Here is a 21752-nt window from a genome sequence, read left to right on the forward strand (position 1 = left end):
AGAGTAGGAAGGCAACTCTAAAGCTTGTTGACTTTTAATAAAATGAACCAAAGTCGTGAGAATGAAAAGTGCTTTTGGCAAGTTTTCATTAATCGAATGCTCATGTTAAATATTAAGCAGGACGTATGCATTAGCGGTGCCATCGACGTTAAATCTTGGGACCGCTCTAAAAAGTAAATTTGGCAACATTTTCTCAGCGTAATCTGAAACATTCATAGTAAGCGCAGTCAAACGTAATCTACAAAAGTGTTACGTCACCACAGCCCGAGCTAAACGACACACCTATCGCCCAGCCAGTTTCACACACGGCTGCCCAGATGCTTTAAAACTCTACCCCCATTAATAATGGAAAACCCTCACAAAGCCACCAGCAGCATCAATGACACAAACACTCCTGCAGCGTAAATTGTTAAGCGGAAAACACTTGCCCAGGACAACACAAGAAGACGGGATTTCCTTTGTTGTGACATAACGCATCCGAGGCCGATACGTTGTCGGTGCTTTTGTGACATCCCCAACACAAAGCAAAAATGAGAAAAGCTCCCTATGTTCCTGGCATAAATAATGCATTTATATTGGGCTCACTTCCAAAATATAACTTTCATAGCATCTGAGAACGAGCACAGGGCACGAGGCAATGGGTACCTCCGGGGAGTGTCAGGGGCTGCGTACGTTTATGTATGCAGATGTGTGTCTGTGCGTGTGTCTGTGTGTGTCTGTTTGTGTGTGCGAAACGTGGAGCCCTCTAAAAGGAACATCTGTGCCGGTTTGAAACATTCCGGCTAGCCTGACTACGATCCATCCTGGGTTTAACCAGACTGGATTGTGCGAGTTCACAGATCCTGGAAAGAGCTGGACACAGTCCCATCAGTGAGCTACTCCAGAAAGTGAGGCTGCGGTGGCTGGGTTATGTAGCCTGCATGTCCAGCCAACGCATGCCCAAGCAGCATCTGTTCGGCTGGGTAAATGGAGCTAAACGGACACAGCACGGACTAGAGAATAGATGGACTGATGTGGTGCTGATTGTAATTGCCGATGACCGGTACCAGCAGTGTCAAGATCGGCATGTGTGGAGGTTCACGAAGGACGCTGGTGGGTAGTTGGAGGCAGACGCCCTCCACCAACAATAGAGGGCAGAGGAGCGACGCTCACAACAAGGAGCAGAACGCCAGGTGGCTAAAGCCCAGAGAGTTGGCACAGTGGGGAATACACTTGGTGCATCTGCCAGCCATCTCATTCAGTCAATTTAAGGCACCTTGGTCTGTTCCATGACCTCCTGCCAGTGGGCCATCGACACTTCACGTGGCCTCAAAATGCGCCTATCATGACACAAGCACGAATGGCGGTTGTGTACATATAACCAATCTCAAAAATAAGACATTTTGTCTCCCTGCTCAAATGTGTATTCAGATAGTGCTCAGCCCTGTGGTGGAAATTCTACATTACTTTGGCAGGAACCAATGGGAATATTAATGCAATATTAAATAATTGCACATGATGAATGCACCACCACTTAGTGGTGACATCACTGCTACTTAGTGGTGAACGGCAGTTAGCGGTTAGCGCGCAGCACTCTGAACCCGGCGACCCGAGTTCGATTCCCGCTCACAGCCAAAACCAGTGACGATTATGTAAACAGGTTCCGGGCCTCCCCTAGGTAGACTCAGCCTTAAATGAGTACTTGGTGCGGTGTGTAAACATCGCCACTAAGAATACAAAGGTGGCCAGGCATGGCGTTGGCCACCCACCCCCTCATGTGCTGTGCTGGCCTTCAAAGGTGCTTGCCCCACTGGGGGGGGGGTGGGGAGGACTGTGTTTGTCTGTGCGCGCGAGAGCCGACGCACGGCATTAACCCCAGGCACATGGAACTCAGTTACATGGCATCAATAGGTTTTGCTCAAAGCCTGGCAATCGGCTGGAACAATTCCACTCATTCAACTCCTCGCACGCAGCGCCGCCGATCTGACCGGTCCACGCACCATGGGGCCCCATCTCGGCGGCGAGACACAAGGCCGCATAGGCTGGCGAGCATTCACGAGCGGCTCGGCAAAGCTGCGCCACGGTGGCGTCATGGTTAGCGCGCTGGACTTGCAATTCGGAGAGGTCGCCGGTTCGATTCGATCCCCAGGAGTGGCAGTCACAACAATAGCGCAAGTTATCAAAATCCTCTCGCCTCTGTCCACCCTGCAGTGTAACAGGGGTATGCCACGGTTACTCAATCGGTGTGGTGGGGCAAAGTGTGGGTGTACTCCAACCTCTTTAAAAACCGTCCGGACAGATAGAAAGCAGAGGCCAAAATACCCTACAGAGCATGTTTCTAGCGCTCCCACTAGTGAGGACCCTTACACCAGTCATAGCATAAACCATTTTATTTTACTAGGTAAAGCCCAATGAGCTTGAGCTCTTTTCACAGTTGACCTGCCACATATGATAGCTCATAAAAGTGGCTTATATAATCACGTGAGAATGTATAGTCGCAGCCGAATATTCTAAACGCATGACGATTCTAAATGTGGAGGGTAAAACCGGAGGACCTGGAGAAAAATCTACACGACCATCACCGAGAGACAGAAAAAACACACGAACTCCAAATATACAACAATAATCGTTACGGGCCGGGATCAAACGCACGGACTTCCTGCGTACCAGGCAACGGAGATAACGTCTCGCGCCACCGCGTAACTTGCAGGGCTGCACCTTTAACTTTTACGCAAGCTACGGCAGCAGGACAATGTGTCTGTGTGGGTGCAGCCTGGCTCAAGTCCAAGAGCCTCCTCCTCCTCTGCCGTGCAGCAAGCACTGCCTCCTCCCCCAAACGCTACTCTTATCTCAACCCGATACCGTAACCCGCCATTCTCCCTGCCCCAGTCGGTTCCCCTTCTCAACTCAAAAATGCTGTTGTTGATTAACACCGTGAAAAATTTATAAAATATCCCCCTGACCACCGAGCAGTTGCTCCTGGAATAATACAGTGGCTTAAAACTAAATCACACAAGCAAATTGCATCGTAACGTACATGTGCACTGCGAGTATTCAGGGGCAGCTCATCAGATGTGTGCCGTTAGAATCAAGTGGAAATGACAGCCATGATCTGTCCACTGCTAGATGAAGGTCTCCGCAAGCGAGCCGCCATCTCTCACAGGCTCGGGACGCAACAATAACGCCCCAAAACAGCCGACCCTCAACGTTATGCGGACTTAAAACGCGTGCGTTCGCCGACCTCGACTGGCCCGACAGATTAAAGGGGCTTTTCCGTGCGTCTTATTCAATGTCACGTCATTTGTCAGTACACAATAGCCAACGCGACCACAGCCTCCCGTCGGCGGGAGGCCGAGTGTTGTTATTAAATGGCAGCACCGCTTCCCATAAGGCCGCGCCGCGTGAAAGGCCCTTTTAATGCCAGCCGAGTGCTCTCGCGCCAGCAGCAAAGAGGGCCCCCCCGCCCACCCCCCATTTGCCCCGCGAGGGCAACGCTCGACTGGGCGACCAGCGCGCCCCGCCGAGATGTCAGCGGCAGTAACGATTTTAGAGACGGCGATCGCCCATTCTCCTTCCACCAGCCACTGTCACCCGGCGGCGCCGTGGACCCCATCTTCTCTCGCACCCCTCGGAGAGCGGACACGGCAGAGCGTGTGTGGCGGGGTCTGTTCTGAAAGCGGACGATGTATGAGAACTCTCGGGCCAGCAGGCACATAATGGTTCATGAGCTTGAAACTGCCCCCCCCCACCCCCCGATTTGATAAATTGGTCACGAGTCAGCCTTGATTTGATTGAAGAACAAAATCTCTTTCTTTTGTTTATATATCGTTTCGTTGTGCGAAGTCTTTCTGTAATTTGTCCAGCTCCTGCATCTTGTCGTCAAAATCCTTCATGGATTCACCCCTGCCTCTCGTCTCACTCTGCGTGCTCTCCACACGAGCTCCAGCCTCTCCTCTACTGCCTTCCACGCACACTGTCGTAAATATGCCTGCCGTTCCTGTGCCGCATCTTGAGATGTGGTCCCATTTAAATGCGATAGAAATCCATATTGTACCGTATCAGCCCTGAAGTAAAACGTGTGTAGAATTTTGCATGAATCACAGCGTTTCTATTCTCTCAACACGGGACCAATCAATGCGTGTATCGTGATCGTAAGAACGGATACAAATCGATCGTTACACGCCTGCTGCTCACACCTCACCTTTCTACAAATCCCGCATGGCATGAAGGGCACAGCCTTTGTTGAAACTCCGGCGAAGTCTAATGAGGGCGGGGGGTTAAAGGGCAGCCGTGTTCCAGTGGCATCACAGACGTGTGGCAGACACGAGCACCTCGGCACTGCAGGCCCCTTCGAGCGCCACAACGCCATCCTGCGCCTGCTACTCCGGTTTGCAGCGGCCACACGGCCCGCAGGTTGTTGGCGTGCCCCACTACCAAACCGGCTTGCACGCAGTCGCCAGTTTACTGTACAGCGGGCGTGTTATTATTGTAATTGTTGTTTGCAGGCGGCTATTCTGCCGCAGCCAAAAACACCACATTTAAATATTACCCTCGCGTATGCATGCAGGAGCCCCGTGGCGAACTCGCTTCCCTCACGTTCATTGGTGTCCCTACGGCGGTGTTGAAAATTCCATGTTCCTATGGCGAGTGCCATCATAGTCGTGGGAGGATCAATGGTGGCTTTCCCGCAAAATGGTATTCTTTTTATTAACCCGGTAGGAATGGTGGGGGGAGTTGACCCTCGATCGGGATGTGAACTTGCAACGTTCTGATTATATTATAACTCGAGCCCTTTGTCGCAGCACCAACCGTCCCAAATATAAATAAGAATAGCAGCCATTTCCACATGACGACATCTGCCGCCTTCTTTGCAACCGAGACAAGGGATCTGCATTTGGGCAAATGCGCCTTTTTCTGTACGATATTCTACAGCAGGGCGCTTGCAATCGTCAATGCAGCACACAAACAGAAGTGGGGAGGTAGAGACGGGACTGAAAAATGTGAACAATCCGATCCACCGAGCCAAGCACAAAAAAACTGGGTTTGTTAAGCGCCGACGGCAAGGTGCGGTCAACACCATTAATTGAATGATTAACAGTTTTTGCCAACGATGTGCATTCATCACGTCAGCCACTGCTGACGTTGGCACCCGCAGTCGCGCGTTTCGTTGACTGCGACTGTTTGTCTTATCCATTTCTCCACCCTGGCCGATTCCGCATGCACGGAAGCGAAGTGCGGAGGAAAAACAAAGCACCTCCTTGGAGTAGCCGGGTTTTCTCTGATCGCAGAACGGCGGAACTAGAATGGCGGGGCGAATTCAAGGACAGACGCAACACCTCATCTAAAAGTGGATGAGAAGCGGAAGCGACGCTATTCCCCGGTCGCGCCACGTTCACGGGCTCGAGACGAGGACCGCTGCCGCGCCAGCACCCGGGACAAAAAAAAACTATTTATGGAGAGACACCGCGGCGAGCGTGATGGAGCATCAAAAAAAAAAGCGTTCGCGGAGCGCCTCTCTTTAAGGAAGATGAAACCAACATCAACCGGGTGCCATTTTATTCCGTTAGCAAAAAAAATAAAAACATTTAACCGCGACAATGTCGCCAACCATGCCAGTGAACATGAGGCTAGCTTGTTGTTATCCCCATCTGAACCCTACTGCTAAACGATCCCCCACTTTCCTGGCCATCAGCTCGGCGAAACACGATCACACATGGATCTGTAAGCCCTCGTCCGCTCGATCCACCGCTGACAGCGAACAAAAGTGGTGCACCGCCAAAGATTCTGGCCTCTGCCATAGGATTGTGGAATTTCCACCGCTGACTCAGGGCTGCCAAGGGACATGAAGGTCCACATCACACTAATTTGAGCCAGGACACACTTTGACTTTGGCTAGACTTGACAGTGAAAAGGTCAATGTAGTCAACATCACGTTTCACTCGACTTGCAACCACATAAGGTAATTCACATCTCAGCAACGTGACAGACATCAAGACCACCGCAAGCTCCGGGATGGCTCATGTCAATTCCAAGCGTTCCCCCTCTAGAAAAATGAAGCTTCGAGTGGTGTACATCTCTGTTGCTGGCTTCAAGCCAGTGGTGGAAATGTACACATACTCGGGGTGTTCGGTCAGTCTATCCACGCAACGACCACTTTTGATTTCTCACCAAGTGAGACTCAATTTGTCGATTCCAGATGGATAACGAGCCCAGTTGATCTCCTAACTGCGAAGTGAATGCACAAACTCATCACTGTGCATCGAATACCTCCAAGCGGAAAGCAGCACACGACTGATAAACGAGCACCGGCTTTGCATTAGGCAGGGAATAGTTTTGTTTTTAATTTTACGAGGCCATTTAAGACTCCCCCCGTCAAACACGAACATCACCTACAAATGTGCTGATGTCGAAGATGTTGGAGGGGGGGGGGGACCTCTGATTGTGGCCAGGAAAGGATTCACAGTTTAAAATTTTGACAACAAAGGGCATATGGATCGTTGCTACAGTTACCCAACTTAGCCACAAACACAGTGCACAGTTTATGTAACGAAAGTGACAGTTTTAAATAATTGTGACGAGCGACCTACCAATGTGCATCTGACACAGCACTGGCTGCGCTGGCCGATGAAGCTCACAGACACACACATGTACGCACGTCCAATGTCAATTCAAAGTTAAACTGCCAGAATACTCGTTCGAGAGATGAAAACCCAACACTTTTGGACATTGGCCCCTTTTTAGAACTACCGGAATTTCACCGGGACGGCTAAATGTGAAAACAAAGTCAGCGGGGTGGTCGCCCCTCCGTTCTCCGCGAGGCGGAGGCCATTTAGTTAAACGGTAGTTAGCGACTCCGCGGAGCGCTAATGGCTACGGACACGGCTAGTTAAACAGAGGACATTTACTGGAGACGTTTGCGCAGCTTAAAACAGAGCACCGCCCGCCCGCCCCTTTGTTGTCGTTCCCTTTAATAGACTTACAACCACACTCGAGTAAAACGCGAAGAAAACCATAGGCGCGTGGTTTTATTCCGAGCAGCAAAAAACTAAATTTGCAGAGGAGTTATCATTACGCATTGCTCGCCGACCGCAGGGGGGGGAAAAAAACAGATGCATTTATTTTCGGCAGCGATACGGCACCGCATTTATTTTGTAAATTAATGGAGCAAATGAATTGGAAGCCACTGCGCGGCGAGCAGGCGTAACGCAGCAAGGCTGTGCGTCATTTTGCTGACTTTAATTATGCATAGTGTTATGCTTAACGCCAGCGAGTGGGATTGTCTCAATGGTTTTGTGAACGGTGTCCTTTTTGAAAACTGTGCAATCGTGCAATTTTAAAACACAACAGCGTACACATACTTTATTTGCATTCGTACTGAAACCGCAGAGGGATCTAGGCAGCCCTACCATACATTTATTTTGACATAGCGTTTTGAAAAACATCGATTTTACCCATGTCCCAAGTACCACCACGATTGGTATTCATGCTCAATGTAGGTGTGCAAATCCCAGGCTTGATTCACTAGGTCACAGGGGTATGAGAAGAAAGGAGAGAGAAGAAAGTGGGGGCAATGGAAAGGGATGGGGCCACCCAGGGAGGACGAGGGACAGTCTTGGCTCTGGGCCAGCATAGCTTGAGTGGGAAGACGATGCCCCGTTGCTATGGACAGAGGGAGCTGGGCTGATAAGATGCTGGCTCCTGGTTGGATTGCTCAGCCCCATGTTCCCCTGCTGGCTCTCCTGGGCAGATCTGGTCCCAGCGAGTCCCGTATCAGGTTGGTTCTTAACTCAACTCCAGCCATGGGGCAAGGATCTGGGCCGAAAATGGAGGCTGTCGTGATGTCACCAGGGTCCACGTGGACGCGATACACGCACGATAACGCCGCACGTTCGGTTTAACTTCCCAGCAGAAATCAAAACACGTGGAGGAAAATTATAAAAAGTAAATATTAAACTTGAAAGTAAAACCGAGCCCACGCCTCCTTATAAAAGCAATATATGTATTTTAACGATTGCTTCCTGACCCTCAGCCCTGGCTGAAAAAGGTAAAGGGATGGAGGGAAGAGACTGGGCAAGTGGGGTCGAGCTCACATAGCCCTGTGGCTCGTGGAGCATGGGGATGCAGACTAGGCCCTGGTGCCGCTCCTGGGCTAGTAGCGACCGGGCTCCCTGTGGCTGTGGAGACGAAAAATTTGGTAGTGGATCTTACAACATCAAAACGGACCGCTTTGGATCACGTGGCCGGGTTCCAAACCATTCCGTGTGTTCATCACTTGGCCATTGCAGTGTGTCTGGTTCAATACCGCCGATGGAGCCAGTTTTACCTTTGCCAGGTAATTACCAAAGCACACCAAGCGCTCGCCTGAAATATGGACATTACAGATGGTATGCCGTTTGCATGATTAAGCTATTACGCACCTCTGCCAACTGCAAAATACCTACAACTAAACTACAAAAATATGGACGGCTGTAAATGCGTAAATACTGCCACCCTGGTCTCCCTTGCACAATAAATCATGAATGTCTATGAGCTCACAGGAGGCTTAAGAAAGGGGAATTTAACTGAATTGATGAAAACAGAATAAGTCACTGCCACTGCAATTTCTGCTGGGACAGGGCACAGAGGGATCCTGTGTACGAGCTCTCAGCTGGGGCGATTGTTACTGTATGGGTGACTATGCTACTGGCGTCACGCCAGGGACACTGGGCTGCTGCCAGTTGTGGCATTGTGACTGTACCAATGAGTGCGCAGCAATAACAATTTTTCCCTTACCCCTGACGCAAACTCCGAACCCCAAAACTTGGTGGACAAATCGCACGGCCGTTTGCCATCATAATACAATTTGACGATCTAAAGAAGCGCGGCCGATGCGCGGTTCCGCTCTAGCGAGAGACGTGACCAAGACTGCGAGCACTCGGGTGGCAAAACTCTCTTGTGGTCGATTACGAACGCAGTGGTTTAATGGTGCGACATTCGCAACACGGGACAGAGTGGGGCGCACTCCCGCGGTTCAGCACGAAGTGCGCCGCCGTAATCAAACCGCGTCTTTCTCTCTCAAGGGCATGGCCAAAGTGGCGTCCCCTTGGGGGGGGGGGGGAAGCGTACACATGTTGATAAAGAATTTGTCCAAGTCTTCCTCTGATCGCACCCTACGACGTAACACGGTCAAAGCGGTCGCCTCGTGTGTATCCCAAGGCAATTTCCCCACAGCTGTTTTGATAATAAACCGCAACGCCAGTCTGATAACTGCGTCAGAAGCACAAACCCGTCCAGACCACATAAAATACAATAAAGTTGAACCTTTAACTCTATTAAGGCAGTTAAAGGGTTGCGTGTGAGATAGACGGATGTACCTTTGGGCCATGTGAATGAATGTTATGATTTAGGATCTGTGCTGGGCTATGGTGCGTGTTGGTGGAGCAAGGTGGGGGTGTTATGATTGAGCGTTATGTGATGGTGGGTATTATGACGAGGCTTCATGGTTACAGTGTTGCCATTATGGCCAGGCGCTGGTGGCTAAGAATAGGGGTTGGGGCTAAGATGACTGTGTTCAAGGAACATGCCAGGGGCATTAGGAGTGTCACGCTTAGATTACTTAAGACGTGGGAGCGGGGATGTAAGTTGTAAGGATTAGAGTGGTTCGGTTCGTCTCGTTTAAAACGCAAGAAACAAGCAACACCACAGCCGATCGCTCTCTTTTCTCACGCTAATTAAACCCAGTCCCAACACACACACACTGCAGCGCGCCATCAAATCACGGCCTCACTTCACGCACAACCTGTCCGCGAAGGGCGCGTGAGGAATTGCATCAAGCGCCCACCACCACCACCACACACGGTGGGGTCATTAATAACCACGCAGGCCGGACTGGCTCCAAGCAACCCACATCGCATCGTTAACGTGCGGGCCCCTGTGTAAATCCGCTGCTGGATGAAGGCATCCCTATGCCGTTAGTCGTGGTGGTGGTTTATTTGACAATACTATCATCACGATGAGCAACGCGACTTGGTTGAATAGGGGTAAGGGGGAACCCAGGACCGTTTTTGAGACATCACCACCACTCGTCACCGAGGTTCGCCGCGGCCGGGAAATTTTTACTCGGAGCCCCTTTGGTTCATAGCGCAGTTCGCTAAGCACTGCGCCACCGCTCCCCTCAAACACACTGCATCCTCAAATCAAATCAAAATTCCCCAAAACCCCGGGACTCGGAAATGAGACGCGTTAATTGACGCGGCGCTGCTATCGACTACGCAAGCTCCTAGCAATGTGCTCGTGATGATTATAATCAGCCATGATCTCGCCACTGCTGGCTTGGAGCCACCCCCAGCGGCTCGCCACGAGCCGGCTCAGTCGCGAGCACGAAAACCCCTCTCGAAATCGCCCCCAGCACCCCCAAACGAACAACGACTCAAAAACACGAACCGCACGCATCCACAACAGGGAGCTTGGTGCCACTGAGCAGGTTACGACGGGCAATAGCCAGACAGCGATCAGCTGTTCACCTCAACAGAGAGTACGCCACGGGGCACGGCAGTATACACACAACAATACAGTGCTGCGTTACTGAAACTACGACACAACGCCGAGCGACCACGGACGGCGGATCCTCTGCTCACCCCGGCGCGGTTCGGAAAGATCGCGTCAAAATGTATTTTTTTTTTAAACCTGTTAATTCAAAATAAACTTACATAACTCGAGTGGCCGCAGTGAAATCCGCACTCGCAGCAGCGGCGGCGGCGGCTGAATGAGAAATCAAAAACAAGCCAAGAAAACCACTCCACGCTCTTAACCCCCGCAGTGTCACGGCGCACTCGCTCGAGACGCGTTCTTGAGACGTGGGTCGGGTCCCCGGCGCCAGTTTCAAAGCTCACACCGCTCCTGTTCAAGTTGCAACCATTAATTGCAAATCGAAAATCGGCGCCGCGAATGAATGAAAAAGGAATACGCGCGCCAAAAACATTGCCGACAACTCCCCGGCGGTGTTCAGCCAAGACCACAACACCCAGCAAGCACCCCGTCGTGTCTCACAGCCTCCGCTTTAGATGCTTGCACAAGACGCGTTAACTTCACACGCGGGGGCGGGGGTTTAGACACGATCACAAGCTTGCGTTGCTCTTTGCTTGCCATGGAGTGTGCTTGTGTACGCGGATGCGCTGCTGCGTTGGTGAACACGCTCCGCTTTAAAGGCGCTCCGCTTTAAAGGCGCCTCAGGCACCGCTTAAAGGAACACGGGGGTGTGGGTTTAGACACGATCACAAGATTGCGTTGCTCTCACAAGACTGTGTGTGCACGCGGATACGGTGCGTTGGTGAACGCGCTCCGCTTTAAAGGAGCTCCGCTTTAAAGGCGCCTCGGGCCCCTCTTAAAGGGACACAGGGGTGGGGGGGAGGGGCAGTTTAAAGGGCCACGCAACGCGCCTCAGATTTGGTAGCGCGCATAGGCCGCGGGGCGGGCTGGAGCTCGCGCTGCGATTGGCCGAGGAATGCGCCACGTGATAGAGAGAGGGCGCGCGCACTCGCGCGATCGCCGCTCGCGGGCAACTCCGATGCGCGCTAGGGAATCTAAACTCGGCGAGAGGCGATCGGCGCGCGGCTCCCCTCCACTCGCACCGATGCGGCCAACTCGGGAGATCACAACAACAACAACAAACACAACAAGAACACTAACAACAACCCACCCACCAGCAGCAGCAGGAGCAGCTGGGGGCTCACTCGCAACCCGTCTCGCTCGCTCACTCACTCACCTGAGAGAGACGCCGCACGTAAAGAACCCGCAGCAGCCCCAATACCGCTTCACCTCCGCGTCTCGGCCACGGACGGGCACATCCCTCACGTGGGCAGCGGCATTGCTGTATTGTTGTTGTTCGTGTTGTGTTTTGACCGACGTGGTTGCTGCTGTTGTTTGTGAAGGGGGGGGACGCGCAGCCCCCGACCGCTGCTGCTGCTGCCCGCTCCTCGCTCGCTTCGCTCTGCATCTGCGCCGCCACTCAGCACGCGCGCGCGCGGCCCCGACCCTCGCCACGCGTCACGTGATCTTCACACCCCCACCCACAAATCCCCACCACCCGCAAATCCCCCCCCCTCACTCACAAATCCCCCCCCCCCCACAAATTCCCCCCCCCCCACAAATTCCCCCCCCCTCACAAATCCCCCCCCCCTCACAAATCCCCCCCCCCTCACAAATCCCCCCCCACAAACCCCCTCACAAATCCCCCCCCCTCACAAATCCCCCCTCACTCACAAATCCCCCCCACTCACAAATCTCCCCCTCACTCCCCCCTCCTGGAGGCGGGGCTACGGGCGAAGTGGGCGGGGCGTGGCCGAGGGGGGTTAGGGGGGCGGGGTGGAGCGAGTTGAACGTTGTCACGACGCAATGCCCCCCGCCCCCCATCTGCTGCACACGCGCCAGGAGCCGTCGACGGCGCTTCGCTCCGCTTCACTTCCCCACACGCGGCTCTCTGTGTCTGGCTTGGCCACCTCAACTTGTCCTTGTTGCCCTGCATCTAACATCTGCCATACGGAAGAAGAAACAGTTGGGGGGGGGGGAGCGTGTAATGAAAGGAAGCCGATATAAGATGTGCCCCCCAATAGCAATGGGCGGGGAGGGGGTTATATAAGGTGGGAGAGGCGAGAAAGCCGAGGGGGCTGAATGGAGGGGCAATAGCAGTGGGGCGAAGGGGGGGTGAGGGCGCAGCGGGGTAAGTGGGGAGGGGGCGTGGCCTAAAGGGGGGTGGGGTTACGTGAGGAGGCGGGGGGAGGGCAGGAGACGAGGGGCGGGGTGAGCGCCTGGCGGGTGGAGAGCGCCACTTCGGGAACCAATTAACTTCCATTCGTAGACATTTAATAAAGTATTGTTGGCATGAGCGGTGGCGCAGTGGTTCTTAACTGGCTCTGCACAAAGATTCCTGAGCACGCTAACGTCAGTGGTGGGTGGTCGCCGGGTCTTCGCCACGCCTCTATCGACCTTGGACGTGTGAAAAAGAGCTTCATAGCACATCGGATTTCTTCAGGATAAATACATATTTTGATTCTGACCCGTACGTATGGTAAAACAACCCCCAGATGCAGATTGACAAGGAGCTGGAAATAAGTGAATGTAAAAGAAAGGTAAAATTACAGTATATACAATACGTAGATGAATATTTTTGACAAGGGGCCGTCCATAAATGACGTCACGCGATTATGGACGATTTTGGACCCCCCCCCCCTCGTCACACGGCGTCACAAAAAGTCAGACCCCCCTCAAATATGACGTCACAAAAATCTGCCCCCCCCCCCAAAAAACCATATTTCCATTTTGAAAATAAAACATGCTTCAAATCGCTTTAAACTATTGTCATTGTAGTGTGTATTTAATGTGGCGCTGCACTCTGATGTTGTAGGAGAAAACATTAAAAAGTATATTTAATTAAGTAGAACGTGTTGTCTCTACTTAAAGTTGCGCATTTTGATGTGACGTCACATTTCTCAAACCCCTCCCCCCCTCGTCACAAATGTCTGACCCCCCCCCCGCCCTAGGTGCGTGACGTCATTTATGGACGGCCCCCAAGGCCCATACATTTTTTTTCAAACGGGCCTATAACAATAAACATTACTCTTTTACATGATTTCCTAATGCGACTGATTATTAGAAATCCACGTTTTTCCATACGTTTACCCACACTTTACCCCACCACGTGCCACCTGCCAAATAACTGCGGTGTACCCATTTAAGTTTCGGGAAATGGCCGTTCACAACATATTGCTGCGTTAGCATGTGCTCATGCAGAATCTTTATCCTGGAGGTATCCAATGAGCTTCGGCGCTACCTTTCACAGATGCCCGGGAGATGTATAATTTTCAACGCAGTATCAACTAAAAAAAACCCGTTTAATCATACAACGGTGACTGAACCCGGACTGGAACCCAGTCAGTCACAAGCTGCCGGCTCGGGGTAGCCTCACCACGTGGGGAACACGTGCTCGATGTGCGGCATCTGCACGAGATCCCTCCCCGTGACGCAGCTGACTTCCCAACCACATTACGTCATAGCTCCACATGCGCTTCCCCAACGTCACCAACCCCGCCGTACACGATGACGACACGACAATACAAGTCCCACGTTGCAATGGTCACGCGCCCTTGTTGTGGCAGCAAAAAAACGATCAAGCTCAAGGTGCTGCCCTGCAAGTGCTTGTTCACGCTTCTTCCGGCGGAAACGCCTCCACTAAGCGAGCTGGAGAGTGTATTTGGTCTACTCTTCCCACGGTGACCAGGCGTGTTGGAAGAGGTGGGCGTACCGACTCGTGGTCAAGAACATTTTTCAGAATCATTTATTTTGGAGGAATCCGATGAGCTCAAAAGCTCTTTTTAATAGACGTCCAGTAGGGGCGGGTCAGAACATTACAACAACAAACAATATAAAACAAAAGACAATAAGTGTGGAAAATATACGAAAGGTAAGCAAATCACTAATAAAATATAAAAAATAAATTTCTTGTATTTTATAAAATGAACACATTTTATTTTACCAGGTAAACCCCACTGAGCTATTTTCAGACAGTACAATCAAATGGCTTCGGAGTTACCTCAGAACGTTGCCAAAAGGGGCAGAGTATGAGCGTTGAACTTTTTTCACACCGTACGTCAACCATCCACAAATATTAAAATAACAAAGGGTGTTTCACAAGGTTCCGTGTTGGATCCAGTTCTGTTCTTATATTTAAACAATCTTGGACTAAACTTAAATCACTCAGAATTAAATATCGTTGCTGATGACACTGTCCTGCTAGTATCGGGTACATCTACAAACGAAGTCAAACAATCTCCAACACGATCGACTTAATTCAATATCAATTGTAATCACTAGAATTGCTTTCAAATTCCAAAAAAACAAGATAATGCTATTTTATTCAAACCCAAATCCCTTCAGAAACAACATCATTGAACAAACGTACTTCAAACACTTTGGTTTACTGATTGATTCAAAACTTACATTCCAACCCCATATGGATCACACCTCAAAAAAATCACATAAAAATAGGGTTTTTATCTTGTAAAACACATTGTTTTCCCATTCGATTGCGCCTCCACATTGTTCATTCTATAATTGTTTTTACTAATGTCGCTACTTACAGATCAGCAGATCAGCTACTTATTAATAATTAAACAGACTAAACCCGCTTTATCATTCTGCTCTTCGATTCGCAAAGGGCCCTCCATTATGACCTCTACTTAAAATCAAATCTCACATCACTTAATGCAAGAAGAAATCTACATTGGGCTCTGTTCATAAAATCCTTATTGGAAAATCTGTGCTTTACTATAGTCGGCTACTGTAATTCATTAACCTTATTGTCAAATCCAAGAAATCTAAGACGTCCATCTAATTTCCTTTTAACTATCTCAGAACAAGAATTGGAATTGGTGACAAAGCCTTTGCCGCTGCAGTACCAACTTTTGGAACAGCCTTGTTTCATCCCTTAACATCATAAATCTTCCTTAAAAATATTCTGAAGCAGAATATTAGTGCTGCATACAGGCACATTTGTGATTTGTGACTTTGAACCTTACCCATGCATCGATAGTTAAAATTTAATGTGCAATTTTATTTAGGGTCTGTGTGTTGTCTTGATGTGGTCTGGGATTGTTTTTTGTATTGCTGCCTTTCACAAGATTGCATTTGGTGTTGAAATTTCGGCACGAATTGATGTACACTGATGCAATTACACTTGTATACTTTATTTTTATTGAGTAACTTGCTTAGCTTTTCGATACGTTGTACTCATTTCTATTTTAAATTTGTTTCTGTTGTAACTTTCTGACCCGCCCCTACTGGATATCTCTAAAAAAAGAGCTTCTTCGCTTATCGGATTCTTCCAGTCTAAATAAAGATTCTGAATCTGATTCTTTACCCCACCACATGCGGCCTACCATTCGATCTGACTGTGGTGATCCCATTGATACTGCTGAGTGGACAGAGGCAGATTTAAGAAACTTTCACCGTGAGTTCAACTGCCGCGCCGGGAGATGGAATTGAACCGATGACCTCTGGATGCCAAGTCCTTCTGCGGTAATTTGTGTCTGAAAGTATGCGCTGCGCCGCGTTACAAATTGCATTATTACAGCACCCACTAATGACAGTACCAAATGGCAATGGCATTACATGTGTATACACAGCCCATTGTCAATCCACTGCTGGATGAAGACATCCCTAGGCCATGCGGGTCGTGAGGGTTATTTGACCATACTTCACCATGCCGGTCAGCCCAGGACAGTCAAGGTCAGGAGAATAAACGCAGAAGTATAGAAGCAGAAGACTACGTTATAAATGTGTGGTGGGGTAAAGTGTGGTTATTCTCTTCCAACACGTCTGGCAAGCGTGGAAGTTTGGGCTGAATGCCCTCTAGAGGAGTTTGCAAAGGGCTCCCTCCATTGGACGCCATTCCGCCAGCAGTGGCGTGAGTGAGCAATTGTAGTGCTGCGTCTTTATCCCACTTTAAATAGGGTGGCCACAAAGTCAGGACACAGGGTTATTTAATGTATTTTAACACTGGCATAAAACATTGAATTGCTTCTTTTTTAAGGTAATATTTTATTCACGTCTATTATTCGTCTTCTTCCTGTGGGTCACATCAAATCCATCGTTTACAAAACTCAACCAAAAACCTGAATGAATTGAAGCAAAACATAATTCATGAACGTTAACGATTATATCTGTAATCTTAAAACAATTCCTACATTAATTTCAAAAGAGAATTTACGCATGCAATAATGGAAGTCGGTTTTAACATTTGTTAAAATAATTATAACCCAATGTGCACTAACTTTTGGGCCATCCTGCATGTCACGCGATCCCATCCGTATTTCTGCAACCATAATATAAAGTTATTTATAATTTGGTTGCATGGTTTTCTACAGTGTGCTTCGAATGTCTGCATAAGAATCCTTCCAGCCAAATGAGCACGTTTATACAACTTCATTTGGTACACTTAAAGTACACGCAAATGAGTTTTAAGAACTACTGAAACCCTACCTGGGTATGAACACTTTGGTTAGCGTTCCAGCAATCAATCGGAGTTCAAACGCTGGTCGGGACTCCGTTTCATACATTATTCCTCAGGTTGAAAATGAGTTTTGTGGAAAATTAACATTACAGGACAGTCGCCACATTTTAGAAGACGATACTGGCTGTCCGATTACACGTTCATCGTGGATACGTGGTGATGGCCTGGAGGCCTTCATTCAGCAGTGAATAGATCTTCTTAGATCACCGAGTTGACAACTAAAATGTAGACTTTTTTTGACTCTTGAAAATGGTCTTCGTTTTTGAATTCCCTCCCATTTACTGTTTTCCCCAACCAACATCTTATAACCTTGCTCAACTGAAGAAACATCAACTCATATCTACCACAGTACAGTACATCTATGAGAGTGCTGTGTGTTGTTGGTCGATAAACACATGAGCCTTTGGGCCTGTGTTCAGCAACTCCGTAAAAAAAAGTGTCGTCTGACACTCATTCCACACAATGACCAAACATATCAAGGGAAGAATCTCGGTGGCTAAAGGAAACACAGGCATTACATAATCTCCTTGACTTACCAGTTGTTTCGCCCAGGAAGACGCGAACGCCTTTATTCCTTTGGCGATATTCACCCGAGCGTTTAAGCCCAGCGTGACACGTTCATCCAGAGGGGCTGGATGATGCCGGCGATCACCGTCTCACAATGTGGAGCTTCGTGCGTCCAACTGCTTCGCTGGAAGCGCGCCAGTGCACCTTCGCCTCTTGCTGAGGCCAATCAGCACGCGGCGTTAATTCGCGAATTCGAGGAATCTGGCCGCGCTGGTTTTGGCGAGTCAAACCTGGCACGGAGGGCAGGATTGTTTGCGAGCCCGCCCGCAAGTCGAAGAGGAAGACATTCCACGAGACGTGTTTAGTGACAAAATAGCTGCTTGGCGAGTCAGACTCGAGCTCAACTGGTCATTGTTATTCTTATTATGACGCCTTACGCAAGACAATCTCCCCGAGTCTAAACTCTTTTTTTTGGTAAGGTAATCACAATTGCGTCATTTGCAGGCAATTTTTTGCTTTAGGATGTATGGCCAACACCAGTTCGATTTTATATATTTTGGGGGTTTTTATGTTGCAAATGAGTACCTGGTGCGATGTGTAGACACCGCCACTGGGGAGACAAAGGCGGTCGGGCGTGGTGCTGGACACCCACCCCCTCGTGTACCGTTCCAGCCTTCGTAGGTGCTCACTAACAGCACTTGCCCCAATAGCCTGTTTAGTCTATACGCGGGATATTTGTCTCTTTTTAGCTGTGGGAGAGAACTCGGATAACGCGGAGGAAACCCATGCACCCAGAACAGTTTAGCTGTGTTACTACCGCTACACCACCACGCTTGCGTCATGAATTAAATGCGCGCTTTTCCTCCTTAATATATCTGCCAGTCCACAAACCAAATCCTTGCTTACACATCTATCAACCACACAGCATCTGGAAGTGCATCATTTCAGCAGCATTGTTCCAGCTGGATCGGTTTCGATTTTCAGTGTCTAATCAGCAGGGTCAGGCTCGCTTAAAACCAATTTTGGTGCAATGTCAGATGTGTATAGAGCAGTCCAGATGTTTTGTGACCCCCTATTTAATTCTGTAAAACGTAACACATTTGAAAATAAGGTTTATTTAAAACATAAATGAATATGCAAGTAATAGGGGGTCACAATACATTTCGACCCTCTTTGTTCGATACACAACACTCTGCAACGACGCTGATGATATCTCTGTCATTGAGTTCATATCCTGGCCTCACCAATACGCATATACATCGGTGACCTCGTGTTATCTGCGACACTTTTGTGAATAGTCTGATTTTGTCTCGGGCTTAACATGTTCTGAACTCTTGTTCTTTATTTACATATCGAGTACAGTACATGTAAATCCCTGGACACCCATGCAAACGAGATGTTCCATCTCAAGTGATTCGTCCACGTGAAATATTTCACAAATAAAATAAACATTTACATATACAGCCCTTTTGTCAATCCACTGCTGGGTGAGGGCCTCTCCGCACGCCTTGCGGGTCGTGATGATTATTTGAGCACACAGTACTTCACCACGCTGGTCAGCAGTGAGGGTTGTTGAAGGCTGGGGAGCACAGACGTGGGAGCATAGCGGTACAGCACAACAATGTTTGCTGCACTGCCCTCTACTGAGCAACATGTAAGCCCGGCAGCCGCCTCTGGAAAACGCCATGAGGCGTGTGCGTGGTCATACGTCCAACCAAGCACGATGCAAGCCCGGCCCATGCTTAGCTTCTGAGATCGGGCGCATTCCGAATGATTGTCATACTTTTTCTCAGTGTGTGCATTGTGGAATTTGGCAGTCATCATGTGCAATTATTTAATATTGTATTAATGACCTTTCCATTGGTTCCTGCCCAAGTAATGTGGAATTTCCACCGCAGAGCTAGCGGATGTGAGCATTACCTGAACATCTTGTTTTTAAGATGGGTTATCTATAGAAAACTGCCGTACACTTAATGGCGGTGGCGTCACCACGGCCCTTGTGCCATACTTGGTATATACCCTGAGGCCACGTTCAGTGTGTGGAAGCCCGCTGGCGTGTCACAGAACAGACCCAGGTGCCATCGGTTGAGTGACTGGGATGGCTGACATATGCACCAACTGTGCTCCCCACTGTGCCATCTCTCTTCGCTTTAGGCGCCCCGCTCGTTGTTGTGAGCGTCGCTCTGGTAAACCCTCACTCATAATAAATGTTTTTGGGTTAGATCGCGTTATTTATAAATGTGTCGTAACCCTCCACCACCCGACACGGCCAATCAGCAAAAAAGTGTCACGTTGACGAAAGACAATTAGTTCACTACTTTAGCCCACCGGTGTGTTGAAGAGTGAATCCACAACATTTACAGTTTGAATACGCCGTTTCGCTGGTAATTACATCCAGCATCATCGGGCAATTCGCCAGAATGGTAAAGCCCTCACTTGCTCACGGTCTTAAATAGAGCAGCAGGGTGACGTCATCATTTACCTAATTTCAGGTGCAGTAATTATATAATCGATTGGTAATAAGTCAATGGTTATGATTAGTAATGAGTTGTAGATTAGTAATGAGTTGTAATGTGTGTTATTGTGATTATATGCTGCATTAGTAATCCGTTAATTAGTGTGTTTCCCATATAAGGAATTGTAATATGTAATATTTAATAATACGCTTCCAAGCCGCACTAAGCCTATAGCTGTCAGAACGATTAAAGTTATTTCTGTTTCTCTCAATTTCAATGGATTCTCTAATTAGTCTTTGCCAGTCATAATTAGTTTTACACAACACTTCAACGTTATCTAAATCAATTGAGTGTCCTTGTTGACAAGCATGTTCTGCCACTGCCGACAGTTGTGTTTGAGATAGTTTAATATTCTTTGGTGTTCTTTTAGTCTTTTGCTGATGTTACGTCCCGTCTGTCCAATATAGCATCTGCCACATAAACAATCCGATATACCCCTTCTGTTGATAATCTAGGTAATTCGTCTTTAGTGCAAGATACTAGTTTTTGAATTTTGTGTACTGTACCAAATCTTACTGTAATGTTTGCTTTTGAAAATCACGGGATAATTTGTGAGTTACTCCTGAGATATATGGAATTTTAATTGTTTTAAGAATCTGATCGCTTTCAGCAGTGTTGCTTTGCGATCGTGATTTGGCATTCAGTGCTCTTTTTAATTTGAGTATTATTGTAGCCATTCTGTCGTAATGCTTATTTAACGTGTTTGATCTCTCTCACTAGACTTTCACCATCTGATACTGTTTTAGCCCGATGTATGAGCATCTTGATAAGAGAGGATTTCTGAGCTGGATGATGCGAATCTGCATTCAGAATCGCCATCACTAATTCATATCAGTTACCACGGTTGAAACAAGCATGAATATCAGATTCCCAGTAAACATGCAACGTCGGGCCAACGTTGGTACCGTTGGCCCAACGTTCCATATTTATAGACTTCTCTGTTGAGACAACCGACGGAGTGGCAGCCAAAGGAGGGAAACACACCCGAGAGGACATCCACGGAATAGAGAGATTCAAATCGGGCGCAGGTGCAGCCAAATTGGATCGTTCCATCGCAAGACTTGTAAGGTTCGGAGACGATTTGGGAGGTGTAGCAGTGGATAGATCATGGCTGATGGGAAATTAAATCGACTATTTCTTCCAATACAGCACCGACACATGGTACAAATCATACACAACACAGAAGAAGCTTTGACAGCCTTCTGGCCCTGGTTTGAAATCCTTCTGGAAGTCAAGTGTCCACGTGCTCTCTCCATGTGTCAGGCTGATAACGATTCCCTCGCGATTCCACATTCGTATACAATTTCTTTTGCACGAATCGATTCCAGAAACAAATTTTGTTTATGCCGTGCATGTAAAGCATCTATACTGTACCGTCTGCGGGATTAACGAATCGCACACAAATTATATAAAATCACCTGGAAATAATCGTTGGACATTGAACGAACCATTTGATGAAAATGGATTAATCGATCCATAATGTGTTGAGTCGAGGAATCGTACCACGCTCCCTAACGTTTCCGGTCCGGGTCTCTGTTTGTATTTCCTACAACACCTGGGGATGGAGGGGGGGGATCGGCTCTCAATTTCCCAGCTCATTGGTAAAGCCGACGGTAGTGGACCAATCGGCGATAGCCGGCGGTAGTGAACCAATCGGCGAGGCGCGTGTACGCGCCTGGTCGACCAATCGGCGCGTTCCTCTTCTT

At 48.8% G+C, this 21752-nt stretch overlaps 1 protein-coding gene across 6 annotated transcripts in view; it reads right to left on the minus strand.

The window, feature by feature from the left end:
* Positions 1-17731, minus strand: part of LOC116950878 (uncharacterized) — a 236210-nt gene extending 218479 nt beyond the window's left edge. For 4 of the 6 annotated variants that reach the window (XM_076073392.1, XM_032969006.2, XM_032969008.2 and 1 more), the window contains exon 1: positions 11723-12007. The gene's annotated coding sequence lies outside the window, so the exon portion shown is untranslated. Of the gene's footprint in view, positions 1-10667; positions 11695-11722; positions 12008-17559 lie in introns of those variants that run through there. The other 2 variants (XM_032969004.2, XM_032969005.2) reach the window with 2 other exon arrangements.
* Between the last annotated feature and the right edge of the window lie 4021 nt (positions 17732-21752).

Source organism: Petromyzon marinus, chromosome 41, assembly GCF_048934315.1.
Source record: "Petromyzon marinus isolate PM22_M1 ecotype Great Lakes invasive population chromosome 41, UKy_Petmar_22M1.pri1.0, whole genome shotgun sequence".
Taxonomy (NCBI): Eukaryota; Metazoa; Chordata; class Hyperoartia; order Petromyzontiformes; family Petromyzontidae; genus Petromyzon; species Petromyzon marinus.